The 14650-nt window shown below is 47.9% G+C and overlaps 1 protein-coding gene across 7 annotated transcripts in view; it reads right to left on the bottom strand.

Annotated features, from left to right (window-relative positions):
• GPSM3 (G protein signaling modulator 3) overlaps positions 1-14650 on the bottom strand; it is a 109945-nt gene that overhangs the window by 30850 nt on the left and 64445 nt on the right. Inside the window, exon 1 of one of the 7 annotated variants that reach the window (XM_056538161.1) lies at positions 10726-10764. The exons of 5 other annotated variants lie outside the window; for them this stretch is intronic. The gene's annotated coding sequence lies outside the window, so the exon portion shown is untranslated. Of the gene's footprint in view, positions 1-8146; positions 8343-10725; positions 10765-14650 lie in introns of those variants that run through there. One more of the 7 variants, XM_056538157.1, reaches the window with a different exon arrangement.

The raw sequence follows: 14650 nt of genomic DNA, 5'->3' as shown, positions 1-14650 counted from the left end.
CTAGGATGTGTTATCTTAATGTTCCCTTTATTTTTTTGAGCAGTGTATAATCACAGGATACACCATAAATGTCCGATTGAAATCCAGGGCTCCCTGACTCCCTCTGGCCTACTTACTGCTGACGGAAGTAGTCAGGATTTCGCAGTTTACACCACTACCATTACAGTTAATGGGGGTTCCACCAAAAGTGGTAAAAAAGTTGGCTCAGCTTCTTTCAGCATCCTAACTACCTCCAGCAGCCACAAGGAACCTAGAAGGTCTGGTAAGCTTTCATTCCCAGATGGAAATTCCCCATTAATGGAGTTGTTCCACCCATAAGTCTTATCCTCTGTGGACAAAATAGGGAATAAGAGGGAGATTTATCCAAACCTGTCCAGAGGAAAAGTTGCTGAGTTGCCCATAGCATCCAATCAGAACACTTCTTTCAGGTTTGAAAAGGCCTCTGAAAAATTAAAGAAGCAATCTGATTGGTTGCTATGGGCAACTCAGCAACTTTTCCTCTGGACAGGTTTGGATAAATCTCACCCTAAGCTCGTGACCCCTGGGACAACTGGTGGTCTTGACTATTGGGGTCTTAAGTCTCCCATCAGAATGGAGACAGTACAATGGTCCCAGAACAGCTCTTGGGTATTTCTGGCAGCCTGCTTAGACAGATGCATGACTGGCACTCCCTTCTGACGGGAGAGTTGAGACCCTCATTCTTGAGAATACTGGGGTTTCAATGGTCCCCTATAAAATGAATATGTGTTATTAATTTGGCCCTGGGGGATCTACTCTTTTGAATATGCTGGATATATAAACTATGTGTTCGGTGTATTCACTGATGACTCCTATTAGCTTAATTGCATGAAATAGCGACAAAGTGTGATGGCAGATCCACTTTAAAGGGAACTTGTTATCTTTTTCATGCTGCCTGAACCACAAGTCATTTGGACAGTGCCTGTTTCAATGAAGACTGATGGGATGGGGAAAAGCCACCAGGGACCACCCCAATGAAGACTGATGGGATGGGGAAAAGCCACCAGGTATCACCCCAATGAAGACTGATGGGATGGGGAAAAGCCACCAGGGAACACCCCAATGACTTGTGGTTCAGGCTGCATGAAAGTGATATCAGGTTCCCTTTAGGATACAGGCCTCAGGATTAGTTACATAGTATAACGTAAGGGTTAGGTAGTCTGATATCTACCTTATTTCTCATCACAGGCTCCGAGCTAATGGAACCACCATTCAAGCTTTACCCTGGAGCTCCGATTTTTTCGATTTTTTTGGCTGCATGTAAGCACAAGCTCCCCTAAGATCAACAAGAAGCCAGAGTGAAGCTAGAGCGAAAAACCATTAAAAATAAGGAGGAACATATCATAATCCAGCAGGGAGAAAAGGAAGACTATGACATAAATGCTGCACCTAGGCCGAGGGAAAGGAACCTCAATATAAACCATACCTGAAAATCAGCTATTAACTATTTACAACCTTGTGAATAATGCTGAGCGTCAGTGATACCACGCTGGGGGAAGAGTTCCCTTTGGCATTGTTGGGTGTAATGCCAAATGACTATATTATCTGCGCCCAGGTGCCAAGTGACAGATATGGTTTATAGTTGCCACTTAGATTCACTAATGCCATGAGATCTGTGATTATGTTGAGGTACATCAGATAATTCAGTGCTAAATGCTGGAGAACCACAAGAGTGTAAGTAGGTCTGGAGACATCAATTTGGGGGGGGGGGGGATATGCACAGGATACGCCTTAAATGTCTAATAGATGGGGGTCCCATTATCTTGAAATACAGGGCTCTCTGATTCCCTCTGGCCTGTTGCCGCAGATGGAGGTAGTCAGGAGTTTGCTGTTTACATGACTGCCATGTTGTCACGATGCCGGCTGGCAGGTAGTGGATCCTCTGTGCCAGAGAGGGATTGGCGTGGACCGTGCTAGAGGATCGGTTCTAAGTCACTACTGGTTTTCACCAGAGCCCGCCGCAAAGCGGGATGGTCTTGCTGCGGCGGTAGTGACCAGGTCGTATCCCCTAGCAACGGCTCAACCTCTCTGGCTGCTGAAGATAGGCGCGGTACAAGGGAGTAGACAGAAGCAAGGTCGGACGTAGCAGAAGGTCGGGGCAGGCAGCAAGGATCGTAGTCAGGGGCAACGGCAGAAGGTCTGGAATCACAGGCAAGGAACACACAAGGAACGCTTTCACTGGCACTAGGGCAACAAGATCCGGCGAGGGAGTGAAGGGGAAGTGAGGTGATATAGGGAAGTGCACAGGTGTAAACACTAATTGGAACCACTGCACCAATCAGCGGTGCAGTGGCCCTTTAAATCGCAAAGACCCGGCGCGCGCGCGCCCTAGGGAGCGGGGCCGCGCGCGCCGGGACAGAACTGACGGGGAGCGAGTAAGGTACGGGAGCCGGGGTGCGCATCGCGAGCGGGCGCTACCCGCATCGCGAATCGCATCCCGGCCGGAGGTAGTAACGCAGCGCCCCGGGTCCGTGGAACCGACCGGGGCGCTGCAGTGAGGGAAGTGTAGCGAGCGCTCCGGGGAGGAGCGGGGACCCGGAGCGCTCGGCGTAACAGTACCCCCCCCCTTGGGTCTCCCCCTCTTCTTGGGGCCTGAGAACCTGAGGATCAGACTTTTGTCCAGGATATTGTCCTCAGGTTCCCAGGACCTCTCTTCTGGACCACAACCCTCCCAATCCACTAAAAAAAAAGTTCTTCCCCTGACCTTTTTAGAGGCCAGAATCTCTTTGACAGAGAAGATGTCCGAGGAGCCGGAAACAGGAGTGGGAGGAACAGATTTAGGAGAAAAACGGTTGAGGATGAGAGGTTTAAGAAGAGAGACGTGAAAGGCATTAGGGATACGAAGAGAAGGAGGAAGAAGAAGTTTGTAAGAGACAGGATTAATTTGACACAAAACTTTAAAAGGACCAAGATAGCGTGGTCCCAACTTATAGCTCGGGACACGGAAACGGACATATTTAGCGGAGAGCCATACCTTGTCTCCAGGGGAAAAAATGGGAGGAGCTCTTCTTTTCTTATCTGCGAATCTCTTCATGCGAGAAGAAGCCTGTAAGAGAGAATTTTGGGTCTCTTTCCATATGGTGGAAAGATCACGAGAAATTTCATCCACAGCGGGCAGACCAGAGGGCAAGGGGGTAGGGAGGGGGGGAAGAGGGTGACGGCCGTACACCACGAAAAACGGAGATTTGGAGGAAGATTCAGAGATTCTGAAATTATACGAGAATTCGGCCCAAGGTAGAAGATCTGCCCAGTCATCCTGGCGGGAGGAAACAAAATGTCGTAAATAGTCACCCAAGATCTGGTTAATTCTCTCTACTTGTCCATTGGATTGAGGATGGTATGCAGAAGAAAAATTTAATTTAATCTTGAGTTGTTTACAGAGAGCCCTCCAGAATTTAGACACAAATTGGACGCCTCTATCCGAGACGATCTGTGTAGGCAACCCGTGAAGACGAAAAATGTGTACAAAAAATTGTTTAGCCAACTGAGGCGCTGAAGGAAGACCAGGAAGAGGGATGAAATGTGCCATTTTGGAGAATCGATCAACGACCACCCAAATAACAGTGTTGCCATGAGATGGGGGTAAGTCAGTAATAAAATCCATACCAATCAGAGACCAAGGTTGTTCGGGGACAGGTAGAGGATGAAGAAAACCAGCGGGCTTCTGGCGAGGAGTCTTATCCCGGGCACAGATAGTGCAGGCTCGTACAAAGTCCACCACATCAGTCTCTAGAGTCGGCCACCAATAGAAGCGAGAGATGAGTTGCACAGATTTCTTGATGCCCGCATGACCTGCGAGATGGGAGGAGTGACCCCATTTGAGGATCCCAAGGCGTTGGCGTGGAGAAACAAAGGTCTTTCCTGGAGGAGTTTGCCTGATGGAGGCTGGAGAAGTGGAAATCAGGCAGTCAGGAGGAATGATGTGTTGAGGAGAGAGTTCAATTTCAGAGGCATCTGAGGAACGAGAGAGAGCATCGGCCCTAATGTTTTTATCAGCAGGCCGAAAGTGAATTTCAAAATTAAATCGGGCAAAGAACAGAGACCACCTGGCCTGACGAGGATTCAGCCGTTGGGCAGACTGGAGGTAGGAGAGGTTCTTGTGATCGGTGTAAATAATAACTGGAAATCTTGATCCCTCCAGCAGATGCCTCCATTCCTCAAGTGCTAATTTAATGGCTAGAAGCTCTCGATCCCCGATGGAGTAGTTCCTCTCCGCCGGAGAGAAGGTCCTGGAAAAAAAAACCACAAGTAACAGCATGCCCGGAAGAGTTTTTTTGTAGAAGGACAGCTCCAGCTCCCACTGAGGAGGCATCAACCTCCAATAGGAAGGGTTTAGATGGGTCAGGTCTGGAGAGCACGGGAGCCGAAGAAAAGGCAGACTTGAGTCGTTTAAAGGCGTCTTCCGCTTGAGGAGGCCAAGACTTGGGATCGGCATTTTTTTTTGTTAAAGCCACAATAGGAGCCACAATGGTAGAAAAATGTGGAATAAATTGCCTGTAATAATTGGCGAACCCCAAAAAACGTTGGATGGCACGGAGTCCGGAGGGGCGTGGCCAATCTAAGACGGCAGAGAGTTTATCTGGGTCCATTTGTAGTCCCTGGCCAGAGACCAAGTATCCTAGAAAAGGAAGAGATTGGCATTCAAACAGACATTTCTCTATTTTGGCATAGAGTTGATTATCACGAAGTCTCTGAAGAACCATACGGACATGCTGGCGGTGTTCTTCTAGATTGGCAGAAAAAATCAGGATATCGTCCAGATATACAACAACACAGGAGTATAGTAGATCACGAAAAATTTCATTAACAAAGTCTTGGAAGACGGCAGGGGCGTTGCATAGACCAAAGGGCATGACCAGATACTCAAAGTGTCCATCTCTGGTGTTAAATGCCGTTTTCCATTCATCCCCCTCTCTGATGCGGATGAGATTATAAGCACCTCTTAAGTCCAGTTTGGTAAAAATATGGGCACCTTGGAGACGATCAAAGAGTTCAGAGATGAGGGGTAGGGGGTAGCGGTTCTTAACCGTGATTTTATTAAGACCGCGGTAGTCAATGCAAGGACGTAGAGAGCCATCTTTTTTGGACACAAAGAAAAATCCGGCTCCGGCAGGAGAGGAGGATTTACGGATAAAGCCCTTTTTTAAATTTTCTTGGACGTATTCAGACATGGCAAGAGTCTCTGGGACGGACAGAGGATAGATTCTGCCCCGGGGTGGAGTAGTGCCCGGGAGGAGGTCAATGGGACAATCATAAGGCCTGTGAGGAGGTAGAGTCTCAGCTTGTTTTTTGCAAAAAACGTCCGCAAAGTCCATATAGGCCTTAGGGAGACCGGTTACATGAGGAAGCACAGGGACACGGCAAGGTTTACTGGGAACCGGTTTTAAGCAGTCCTTGGAACAAGAGGGCCCCCAACTCTTGATCTCCCCAGTGGACCAATCCAGGATTGGGGAATGGAGTTGAAGCCAGGGAAGTCCAAGAAGGATTTCAGAAGTGCAATTGGGGAGGACCAACAGTTCAATCCTCTCGTGATGAGATCCGATGCACATTAGAAGGGGCTCCGTGCGGAAACGTATAGTACAGTCCAATCTTTCATTGTTTACACAATTGATGTAGAGGGGTCTGGCGAGACTGGTCACCGGGATGTTGAACTTGCTGACGAGAGAGGCTAAGATGAAATTTCCTGCAGATCCAGAGTCCAAGAAGGCCACAGCAGAGAAGGAGAGGGCAGAGGCAGACATCCGCACAGGCACAGTAAGACGTGGAGAAGCAGAGTAGACATCAAGGACTGTCTCACCTTTGTGCGGAGTCAGCGGACGTCTTTCCAGGCGGGGAGGACGGATAGGACAATCCTTCAGGAAGTGTTCGGTACTAGCACAGTACAGGCAGAGATTCTCCATGCGGCGTCGTGTCCTCTCTTGGGGTGTCAGGCGAGACCGGTCGACCTGCATAGCCTCCACGGCGGGAGGCACAGGAACAGATTGCAGGGGACCAGAGGAGAGAGGAGCCGGGGAGAAGAAACGCCTCGTGCGAACAGAGTCCATATCCTGGCGGAGCTCCTGACGCCGTTCGGAAAAACGCATGTCAATGCGAGTGGCAAGATGGATGAGTTCATGTAGGTTAGCAGGGATTTCTCGTGCGGCCAGAACATCTTTAATGTTGCTGGATAGGCCTTTTTTAAAGGTCGCGCAGAGTGCCTCATTATTCCAGGATAATTCTGAAGCAAGGGTACGGAACTGTACGGCATACTCGCCAACGGAAGAATTACCCTGGACCAGGTTCAACAGGGCAGTCTCAGCAGAAGAGGCTCGGGCAGGTTCCTCAAAGACACTTCGAATTTCCGAGAAGAAGGAGTGTACAGAGGCAGTGACGGGGTCATTGCGGTCCCAGAGCGGTGTGGCCCAAGCCAGGGCTTTTCCAGACAGCAGGCTGACTACGAAAGCCACCTTAGACCTTTCAGTGGGGAACTGGTCCGACATCATCTCCAAGTGTAATGAACATTGGGAAAGAAAGCCACGGCAAAACTTAGAGTCCCCATCAAATTTATCCGGCAAGGATAGTCGTATTCCAGAAGCGGCCACTCGCTGCGGAGGAGGTACAGGAGCTGGCGGAGGAGATGATTGCTGGAGCTGTGGTAGTAACTGTTGTAGCATAACAGTCAGTTGAGACAGCTGTTGGCCTTGTTGCGCAATCTGTAGTGACTGCTGGGCGACCACCGTGGTGAGGTCAGCGACAACTGGCAGAGGAACTTCAGCGGGATCCATGGCCGGATCTACTGTCACGATGCCGGCTGGCAGGTAGTGGATCCTCTGTGCCAGAGAGGGATTGGCGTGGACCGTGCTAGAGGATCGGTTCTAAGTCACTACTGGTTTTCACCAGAGCCCGCCGCAAAGCGGGATGGTCTTGCTGCGGCGGTAGTGACCAGGTCGTATCCCCTAGCAACGGCTCAACCTCTCTGGCTGCTGAAGATAGGCGCGGTACAAGGGAGTAGACAGAAGCAAGGTCGGACGTAGCAGAAGGTCGGGGCAGGCAGCAAGGATCGTAGTCAGGGGCAACGGCAGAAGGTCTGGAATCACAGGCAAGGAACACACAAGGAACGCTTTCACTGGCACTAGGGCAACAAGATCCGGCGAGGGAGTGAAGGGGAAGTGAGGTGATATAGGGAAGTGCACAGGTGTAAACACTAATTGGAACCACTGCACCAATCAGCGGTGCAGTGGCCCTTTAAATCGCAAAGACCCGGCGCGCGCGCGCCCTAGGGAGCGGGGCCGCGCGCGCCGGGACAGAACTGACGGGGAGCGAGTAAGGTACGGGAGCCGGGGTGCGCATCGCGAGCGGGCGCTACCCGCATCGCGAATCGCATCCCGGCCGGAGGTAGTAACGCAGCGCCCCGGGTCCGTGGAACCGACCGGGGCGCTGCAGTGAGGGAAGTGTAGCGAGCGCTCCGGGGAGGAGCGGGGACCCGGAGCGCTCGGCGTAACACATGTCTATGAAGAGGAGGAGCATCACCTGGATCAGTGGTCTTCAAAACTGTGGCCCTTACAGATGGACCAAAACTACAATTCCCAGCATGCCCGGACAGCCGTTGCTGGGAGTTGTAGATTAGCACCATCTGGGGGTAGGGGGGCACAGTTGGGAGAACACTGATCTAGATGATCTACTATTAAACAAATACCACCAAGTAATGGACCATTGCTCTAATATCAAGAGTTTCCTCATCCCTAGTAAGTAAAATACTGCAGGTATGGAATCAAACCCCTGGAGGAATGTTAGTGTAGCATGGGGTATGATGTATAGTGTAAGCAAACCTATGCTGTATGTTGTACTCTAAGCCTAGAGCAGTGTTTCCTAAATGAGGTCCTCAAGCACCCCCAACAGGTCATGTTTTCAGGATTTCCTTAGGCTTTCACAGGTGATATAATTGTGGTCAGTGCATCGGGCATCACCACAGCTATTTCACCTGTGAAAGACTAAGGAAATCCTGAAAACATGACCTGTTGGGGGTGCTTGAGGACCGCGTTTGGGAAACACTGCTCTAGAGGAAAGAAGGTTTCTACATCAGCACAGATGGAGGGTTCTTTACTGTAACCACAGTGAGACTGTGGTCTTGGTGGCCAATTGTGCTCACCTCTTTATGTGCATGGCCCGAGCCAGGAGCAGTCTCTCCCTTGTCCTCCGCTTCTTTACTGAGCTGTCACTTCCCCCCCAATGCCTCTTCTTCCGTTCATTCTCTTCCTCTTCTTACGCCATAAATGTCCTATTGATGGGTGTCCCACCATCTTGAAATCCAGGGCTCCCTGACTCCCTCTGGCCTACTTACTGCTGACGGAAGTAGTCAGGATTTCGCTGTTTACACGACTACAATTACAGTCAATGGGGGTTCCACCAAAAGTGATAGAAAAGCTGTCTCTCCTTCTTTCCGCATGCTAAGTACCTCCAGCAGCCACAAGGAACCTATAGGGTCTGGTAAGTTTTCGTTCCCAGATGGAAATTCCCCATTAATGGAGTTGTTCCACCCATAAGTCTTATTCTCTGTGGACAAAATAGGGAATAAGAGGGAGATTTATCCAAACCTGTCCAGAGGAAAAGTTGCTGAGTTGCCCATAGCAACCAATCAGATCTCTTCTTTCATGTTTGAAAAGGCCTCTGAAAAATTAAAGAAGCAATCTGATTGGTTGCTATGGGCAACTCAGCAACTTTTCCTCTGGACAGGTTTGGATAAATCTCACCCTAAGCTCGTGACCCCTGGGACAACTGGTGGTCTTGACTATTGGGGTCTTAAGTCTCCCATCAGAATGGAGACAGTACAATGGTCCCAGAACAGCTCTTGGGTATTTCTGGCAGCCTGCTTAGACAGATGCATGACTGGCACTCCCTTCTGACGGGAGAGTTGGGACCCTCATTCTTGAGAATACTGGGGTTTCAATGGTCCCCTATAAAATTAATATGTGTTATTTATTTGGCCCTGGGGGATCTACTCTTTTGAATATGCTGGATATATAAACTATGTGTTCGGTGTATTCACTGATGACTCCTATTAGCTTAATGGCATGAAATAGCGACAAAGTGTGATGGCAGATCCACTTTAAATGGAACTTGTTATCTTTTTCATGCTGCCTGAACCACAAGTCATTTGGACAGTGCCTGTTTCAATGAAGACTGATGGGATGGGGAAAAGCCACCAGGGACCACCCCAATGAAGACTGATGGGATGGGGAAAAGCCACCAGGTACCACCCCAATGAAGACTGATGTGATGGCAGAAAAGCCACCAGGGAACACCCCAATGACTTGTGGTTCAGGCTGCATGAAAGTGATATCAGGTTCCCTTTAGGATACAGGCCTCCAGATTATTTACATAGTATAAGGTAAGGGGTTAGGTAGTCTGATATCTACCTTATTTCTCATCACAGGGTCTGAGCTACTGGAACCACCATTCAAGCTTTACCCTGGAGCTCGGATTTTTTTGATTTTTTTGGCTGCATGTAAGCACAAGCTCCCCCAAGATCAACAAGAAGCCAGAGTGAAGCTAGAGCGAAAAACCATTAAAAATAAGGAGGAACATATAATAAATGCTGCACCTAGGCCGAAGGAAAGGAACCTCAATATAAACCATACCTGGAAATCAGCTAATAACTATTTACAACCTTGTGAATAATGCTGAGCGTCAGTGATACCACGCTGGGGGAAGAGTTCCCTTTGGCATTGTTGGGTGTGGTGCCAAATGACTATATTATCTGCGCCCAGGTGCCAAGTGACAGATATGGTTCATAGTTGCCACTTAGATCCACTAATGCCATGAGATCTGTGGTTATGTTGAGGTACATCAGTTAATTCAGATGCTAAATGCTGGAGAACCACAATAGTGTAAGTAGGTAAGTAGGTCTGGAGACATCAATTGGGGGGGGGGGGGGGGGATATGCACAGGATACGCCTTAAATGTCTAATAGATGGGGGTCCCATCATCTTGAAATACAGGGCTCCCTGATTCCCTCTGGCCTGTTGCCGCAGATGGAGGTAGTCAGGAGTTCGCTGTTTACATGACTGCCATGTCTATGAAGAGGAGGAGCATCACCTGGATCGGTGGTCTCCAAAACTGTGGCCCTTACAGATGGACCAAAACTACAATTCCCAGCATGCCCGGACAGCCGTTGGCTGTCCAGGCATGCTGGGAGTTGTAGTTTAGCACCATCTGGGGGTAGGGGGGCACCGTTTGGAGAACACTGATCTAGATGATCTACTATTAAACAAATACCACCAAGTAATGGACCATTGCTCTAATATCAAGAGTTTCCTCATCCCTAGTAAGTAAAATACTGCAGGTATGGAGTCAAACCCCTGGAGGAATGTTAGTGTAGCATGGGGTATGATGTATAGTGTAAGCAAACCTATGCTGTATGTTGTACTCTAAGCCTAGAGCAGTGTTTCCTAAATGAGGTCCTCAAGCACCCCCAACAGGTCATGTTTTCAGGATTTCCTTAGGCTTTCACAGGTGATATAATTGTGGTCAGTGCATCGGGCATCACCACAGCTATTTCACCTGTGAAAGACTAAGGAAATCGTGAAAACATGACCTGTTGGGGGTGCTTGAGGACCGCGTTTGGGAAACACTGCTCTAGAGGAAAGAAGGTTTCTACATCAGCACAGATGGAGGGTTCTTTACTGTAACCACAGTGAGACTGTGGTCTTGGTGGCCAATTGTGCTCACCTCTTTATGTGCATGGCCCGAGCCAGGAGCAGTCTCCCCTTTGTCCTCCGCTTCTTTACTGAGCTGTCACTTCCCCCCCCCCCAATGCCTCTTCTTCCGTTCATTCTCTTCCTCTTCTTACGCCATAAATGTCCTATTGATGGGTGTCCCACCATCTTGAAATCCAGGGCTCCCTGACTCCCTCTGGCCTACTTACTGCTGACGGAAGTAGTCAGGATTTCGCTGTTTACACGACTACAATTACAGTCAATGGGGGTTCCACCAAAAGTGATAAAAAAGCTGGCTCTCCTTCTTTCCGCATGCTAAGTACCTCCAGCAGCCACAAGGAACCTATAGGGTCTGGTAAGTTTTCGTTCCCAGATGGAAATTCCCCATTAATGGAGTTGTTCCACCCATAAGTCTTATCCTCTGTGGACAAAATAGGGAATAAGAGGGAGATTTATCCAAACCTGTCCAGAGGAAAAGTTGCTGAGTTGCCCATAGCAACCAATCAGATCGCTTCTTTCATGTTTGAAAAGGCCTCTGAAAAATTAAAGAAGCGGTTTTGATTGGTTGCTATGGGCAACTCAGCAACTTTTCCTCTGGACAGGTTTGGATAAATCTCACCCTAAGCTCGTGACCCCTGGGACAACTGGTGGTCTTGACTGTTGGGGTCTTAAGTCTCCCATCAGAATGGAGACAGTACAATGGTCCCGGAACAGCTCTTGGGTATTTCTGGCAGCCTGCTTAGACAGATGCATGATTGGCACTCCTTTCTGACGGCAGAGTTGGGACCCTCATTCTTGAGAATACTGGGGTTTCAATGGTCCCCTATAAAATGAATATATGTTATTGATTTGTCCCTGGGGGATCTACTGTTTGAATATGCTGGATATATAAACTATATGTTCGGTGTATTCACTGATGACTCCTATTAGCTTAATGGCATGAAATAGCGACAAAGTGTGATGGCAGATCCACTTTAAAGGGAACTTGTTATCTTTTTCATGCTGCCTGAACCACAAGTCATTTGGACAGTGCCTGTTTCAATGAAGACTGATGGGATGGGGAAAAGCCACCAGGGACCACCCCAATGAAGACTGATGGGATGGGGAAAAGCCACCAGTACCACCACAATGAAGACTGATGGGATGGCGGAAAAGCCACCAGGGACTACCCCAATGAAGAATGATGGGATGGGGAAAAGCCACCAGGGAACACCCCAATGACTTGTGGTTCAGGCTGCATGAAAGTGATATCAGGTTCCCTTTAGGACACAGGCCTCCAGATTAGTTACATAGTATAACGTAAGGGTTAGGTAGTCTGATATCTACCTTATTTCTCATCACAGGCTCTGAGCTACTGGAACCACCATTCAAGCTTTACCCTGGAGCTCGGATTTTTTAGATTTTTTTTGGCTGCATGTAAGCACAAGCTCCCCCAAGATCAACAAGAAGCCAGAGTGAAGCTAGAGCAAAAAAACATTAAAAATAAGGAGGAACATATCATAAACCAGTGGGGAGAAAAGGAAGACTATGACATAAATGGCGCACCTCGGCCGAGGGAAGGGAACCTCAATATAAACCATGCCTGGAAATCAGCTATTAACTATTTACCACCATGTGAATAATGCTGAGCGTCAGTGATACCACGCTGGGGGAAGAGTTCCCTTTGGCATTGTTGGGTGTGGTGCCAAATGACTATATTATCTGCGCCCAGGTGCCAAGTGACAGAGTGATGGTTTATAGTTGCCACTTAGATTCACTAATGCCATGAGATCTGTGATTATGTTGAGGTACATCAGATAATTCAGCCTCTAAATGCTGGAGAACCACAGGAGTGTAAGTAGGTCTGGAGACATCAATTGGGGGAGGGGGGGGGGACATGCACAGGATACGCCTTAAATGTCTAATAGATGGGGGTCCCATCATCTTGAAATACAGGGCTCTCTGATTCCCTCTGGCCTGTTGCCGCAGATGGAGGTAGTCAGGAGTTCGCTGTTTACATGACTGCCATGTCTATGAAGAGGAGGAGCATCACCTGGATCAGTGGTCTCCAAAACTGTGGCCCTTACAGATGGACCAAAGCTACAATTCCCAGCATGCCCGGACAGCCGTTGGCTGTTCGGGCATGCCGGGAGTTGTAGTTTAGCACCATCTGGGGGGAGGGGGGCACAGTTTGGAGAACACTGATCTAGATAATCTACTATTAAACAAATACCACCAAGTAATGGACCATTGCTCTAATATCAAGAGTTTCCTCATCCCTAGTAAGTAAAATACTGCAGGTATGGAGTCAAACCCCTGGAGGAATGTTAGTGTAGCATGGGGTATGATGTATAGTGTAAGAAAACCTATGCTGTATGTTGTACTCTAAGCCTAGAGCAGTGTTTCCTAAATGAGGTCCTCAAGCACCCCCAACAGGTCATGTTTTCAGGATTTCCTTAGGCTTTCACAGGTGATAATTGTGGTCAGTGCATCGGGCATCACCACAGCTATTTCACATGTGAAAGACTAAGGAAATCCTGAAAACATGACCTGTTGGGGGTGCTTGAGGACCGCGTTTGGGAAACACTGCTCTAGAGGAAAGAAGGTTTCTACATCAGCACAGATGGAGGGTTCTTTACTGTAACAGTGAGACTGTGGTCTTGGTGAACATAAAAGGAGAGATCAGGAGGGGCCTGGATATATTTCTAGAGAGTAAAACATTACAGGTTATGGATTCTAGATTTATAGGGACAGAGCGTTGATCCAGGGATTTATTCTGATGCTATATTGGAGTCGGGCAAGAATTTTTCCTCTGTCATGGCAAGAATTGGCATCAGCCTCATAAGGGTTTTTTGCCCTCCTCTTGATCAACACAGTAGAGACACAATAGGGATGTAGTTTGAACTTGATGGACTCCTTCTTTTTCAGCCTTATAAACGATGTTACATACAGGAGACTCTTGTTTTCTGTCGGACTCTCTGCTCCTGTACAGTACTGTAGACGCCTACACTGGCTTCACATTTGTTGGGCTGGATGCAATACTTCCCTTACCCTAGGCACCAGCCACCCACGCACAGCCACTGTTTTGATGTCAGTGCAAAAAAGAAATTAATTAATAAAATAATATATATATATATATATATATATATATATATATTTATATGTACATATATATTCACTGCTCAAAAAAATAAAGGTAACACAAAGATTGTGGCCTGCTGGAGGTCATTTTGCAGGGCTCTGGCAGTGCTCCTCCTGCTCCTCCTTACACAAAGGTGGAGGTAGCGGTCCTGCTGCTGGGTTGTTGCCCTCCTATTACCTCCTCCACATTTCCTGATGTATTGGCCTGTCTCCTGGTAGCGCCTCCATGCTCTGAACACTACGCTGACAGACACAGCAAACCTTCTTGGCACAGCCCGCATTGATGTGCCATCCTGGATGAGCTGCACTACCTGAGCCACTTGTGTGGGTTGTAGACTCTGTCTCATGCTACCACTAGAGTGAATGCACCGCCAGCATTCAAAAGTGACCAAAGCATCAGCCAGGAAGCATAGGAACTGAGAAGTGGTCTGTGGTCACCACCCGCAGAACCACTCCTTTATAGTCTTGCTAATTGCCTATAATTTCCACCTGTTGTCTGTTCCATTTGCACAACAACATGTGAAATTGATTGTCATTCAGTGTCATTGACTTGGAGTTACATTGTGTTAAGTGTTCCCTTAATTTTTTCAGCAGTGTGTGTATATATATATGTGTGTGTGTGTGTGTAATATATATATATATATATATATATATATATATATATATATATATTTTACCCTTTAGTTATAACACATTTGCACCGCCATTCTATCTACTCTTGTAAACCAATGCGTCCATATATTTATAGGTATGTATGTGTGTGTATATGTATATAGATATATATATATATATACACATACACATACATAGTTACTTCA

The sequence above is a fragment of the Hyla sarda genome, chromosome 9, assembly GCF_029499605.1.
Source record: "Hyla sarda isolate aHylSar1 chromosome 9, aHylSar1.hap1, whole genome shotgun sequence".
Lineage (NCBI taxonomy): Eukaryota > Metazoa > Chordata > Amphibia > Anura > Hylidae > Hyla > Hyla sarda.
Note: the sequence above shows the minus strand (reverse complement) of the source record. Positions and strands in the feature narration are given on the sequence as shown.